This window comes from Aricia agestis, chromosome 10, assembly GCF_905147365.1.
Source record: "Aricia agestis chromosome 10, ilAriAges1.1, whole genome shotgun sequence".
NCBI classification, from domain to species: Eukaryota; Metazoa; Arthropoda; class Insecta; order Lepidoptera; family Lycaenidae; genus Aricia; species Aricia agestis.
The window spans coordinates 5,404,896-5,408,799 of record NC_056415.1 but is presented as its reverse complement, the minus strand read 5'-3'; the positions used below and the strand labels follow the sequence as shown (position 1 = coordinate 5,408,799).

General features: G+C 34.6%; 1 long non-coding RNA gene across 1 annotated transcript; it reads left to right on the top strand.

The window, feature by feature from the left end:
• The first annotated feature begins 3,218 nt into the window (after window positions 1–3,218).
• On the top strand, window positions 3,219–3,586 carry LOC121731425. The gene is made up of 3 exons (XR_006036230.1): window positions 3,219–3,238; window positions 3,324–3,402; window positions 3,502–3,586. It is a non-coding gene; the product is annotated as an uncharacterized LOC121731425 (long non-coding RNA).
• The last annotated feature ends 318 nt before the right edge of the window (window positions 3,587–3,904 follow it).

Here is a 3,904-nt window from a genome sequence, read left to right as displayed (position 1 = left end):
ACATTTTGATGTGGGAAAATATCTTATTTCCATGAAAATATCGATGAAAATGAATTCGCATTGCGCGTGGCCAGCGCTCATCCCGGGGGTCCTGGGTTCGAGTCCCGCAGGCGGAACAAAAAGTTTTCAATGTTCCTGGGTCTTGGATGTGTATTAAAATAAAATTTCAAAAATCTTAAACATATTTTATGTATAATACTAGCTGTTGCCCGCGACTTCGTCCGCGTGGACTTTAGTTTATAGCGCGCGGTGTCAACAAAATTTGTGTCAAATTTAAAAACTTTTTAAAACCCTGGTAAGTGGTACCCCTCTTAGGGCCGCGCTGCACCGGAATGGCAGCGCTGAAAGTGCTCGCCTCGCCGCTGCCATTCCGGTGAAGCGCGGCCCTTAATTAATCAAAATACCCAAAAACAGCTGTGCAGTGTGCACGTAATCTATACTAATATTATAAATGCGAAAGTATCTCTGTCTGTCTGTCTGTCTGTCAGTCTCGCTTTCACGCCAAACGCCAAAACTACCGAACCGATTGTAATGAAATTTTGTATACAGATAGTCTAAAGCCTGAGAAAGGACATAGGCTACTTTTTTACTGGAAAAAAGGGTTGTAAGGGGGTGAAAATGCGTAAATTTGTTCAAATTAAGTTAATTCCAACAATTCATAATAGATGGCGCCGTGCGTCTTCTACATCGCGCTGACGCTTGCTCAAAAGTCTTCCTATAAAACGTGGTATCATCTTACATTTAAGTTTCGATTTTTTTCGATTGTTATATCTATTCTACGGTATTAAATAACTCAGTACTTTATCTGTGCAGTGACGTAACCTTAAATCTATCAATGATAAATAGTTTATGGGTAAAGTTGTGTAATTGGAGCTAAATAAGCTTTAAAATTTGGCATAAAATATAAAGTTTAATATAAAAAAATTAAATACTTATTGTGTGCACACTGCACAGCTGTATTGATTTAAGGGGTACCAGGGTTTTTTTATAAAAGCTTTTGACACCAATTTTGTTGACATCGCGCGCTATAAACTGAAGTCCACGCGGACGAAGTCGCGGGCAACAGCTAGTCTATTTATATTCTTTTCTCTTTCTTGAAAGTTACTTCACTCAGTCACTTATACAACTACAAAACTAAGTGACAATAATTTACGATGTGTATGTGTTCCTTATATAGAGTTCATTGTGAAAGCAGCAGCGCTGAAAGAACATTATATTTGTGTTTTGTATGGGCAAGCGCCCGCGCGTCATCGATTTTTCCATACAAAGAAGGAATGGATGGAAAAAAAAAACTCTTTTAGCGCTACTGTGAACTCTATATAGGGGACTATTTTTTTTCCGTTTTCCGTCGCCCATGGACACTCGCAGCATCAAAAGAGCTGCAGGTGCGTGCATAGGGGAGGGTAGGGATGAATATATATATATATATATATATATATATATATATATATATATATATATATATATATATATATATATATATATATATATATATATATATATAATATATATAAAACTCAAAGGTAGTGATCTATCAACGCACAGCCCAAACCACTGGACGGATCGGGCTGAAATTTGGCATGCTGGTAGATGTTCTAACGTAGGCATCCGCTAAGAAAGGATTTTGATAAATTCCAACCCCAAGGGGTTCAAATAGGGGATGAAAGTTTGTGTATAATGATACTTCTTAACGCGAGCGAAGCCGCGGGCAAAAGCTCGTATATGATAAAGTGCCTGATATCAAGGCAGGTCTTATCGCAGATATCCTCTGTTACGATAGCGAAATACTTTAATTAGTGGAAAATTTATTGATATTAATGCGAATGAAAGCCGCAACGCCTTGGCCGAGTTTTGACAAAAAATGGTTTAAGTTTAATATCTAGAGTGTCAGCAAGTCGTGACCACAAAAAATTCAGTAAAAAGTCACGCATATCAAGGACTTAGTCCGCAACCTGCAGATCTAGATTTTTTAATAGCCGAAATTCTTGTACATAATAATAATTGTTATATTGTAATGTATTGCAAGCAAATAAAATAATAGCAAATAAAATAAGAGTTACTAATGATTAGTGACTCTTATTTAATTATTCTAAAGTATTATTCTATAATGTAAAGGTTTTGTTAACAGAAAGCACTTATTTTTCTTTTTATACTAACTAAAAGTGTATTTAGATCTTTGGTATAGATATGTATTATATTAAAAAAAGTAAAAGCATAAAAACATAAGCATAAAGATACCTAATAACAACATTACATCTATATATATATATATATATATATATATATATATATATATATATATATAAAACTCAAAGGTGACTGACTGACATGGTGATGTATCAACGCACAGTCCAAACCACTGGACGGATCGGCCCGAAATTTGGCATGCAGGTAGATGTTATGACGTAATAATATAATAATATTCTTTATTTGCGTAAATATGGTACAATAAGGTGTTACTATAATTCTAACAGTGCTTCACATATTTTGTCAATTTTCTCGACGTGCAAATGTTAATTTAGGATAACGCCTCCGTGGTCTAGTGGTTAGAGCGTCGCTCTCGACTCCGGAGGTCGTGGGTTCGAATCCCGCGTTGGAAACATGTTATTTCCAAGTTTGGTTAGGACAACGCAGGCTGATCACCTGATTGTCTGACAAGTAAGATGATCCATGCGTCGGATGGGCATGTAAAAAAGTCGGTCCTGCGCCTGATCTCTCGCCAGTCGTGTCGGTCTTCCGTCCCACTGGGTTATGAGAGTAAAAGGAATAGAGAGTGCTCTTGTGTACTGCGCACACACTTGGGCACTATAAAATTACTCCTGCGTACCTGGCTTGGTTTCAATGAAACCGGCCACCGTCACCGAAACCGGTGTGGGGAGTATTATTATTATTAATTTAGGATAAATTCTTAAATATAATTTGTCATAATAATTATTAATAAATGCATGCCTAATAATTTCCATCTTACTTAATAATATGTCAACATTATAAAAATAAAGAACAAACGACATGACAAAGGAAAAGAAGAAGAAAAAAGAAAAATAATGTCAGCGGATGTGGATGCGTAAATACAAATATATACTAGTAATCTGTGGCGTAAATAGTGTTCATGAAATCATAATAAACAACATTTGAACATATTTTTGGGCATGAAAACGATAATTAATATAAAATCATTGAGCTATTCCATCCCATACAATGATTCGTTTATAGCTTGACTTAGAGGTGCGCGTGATAGGTAAGGTACTACATAATTTTTAATAAGTTTATTTTTATGGTCCTTGGTGTTTCTCATCATTTACTATAGTCTATAATATTTTTAGCACCCAAACCATAGGAGAGCCATGTCGAGCTCATCAAAAAACCTTTTGAGTGACTTTGCATGTGGTGCAGACAATACAGGTAACCCTTAGAATTATCTGTAATCTTTGATTGTTTGAAGTACTAGGTACTTGATTTGAATGTTAAACTTTAGTTTTTATTTTTTATTTTTATTTTCAGCACACCAGATGTCACAAATGGTCTAACATTGGAAGCACCCTCAGTCAGTCAATCATTGTTTGCGAATTCAATCACTAAATATGTCAAAAAGTATAATATTAAATACCAATAAATAAATTGAATCATGTCAAAAGTACATATTATGTCAGATGTCTAATAATAATTCACATAAAACAAATACAATAATATCTAATGTCTAAATAGTAATCATGTCATACCTATTCTCTTACCTATCTCATACTAAATATGTCATAAATCATAATACTACATACCAATAAATTATAAATTAAATCATGTCAAGATTACATAATATGTCAGATATCTAATAATAATTCACATAAAACAAATACAAATACGTAGGTATCCGCTAAGAAAGGATTTTGATAAATTCTAACCCCAAGGT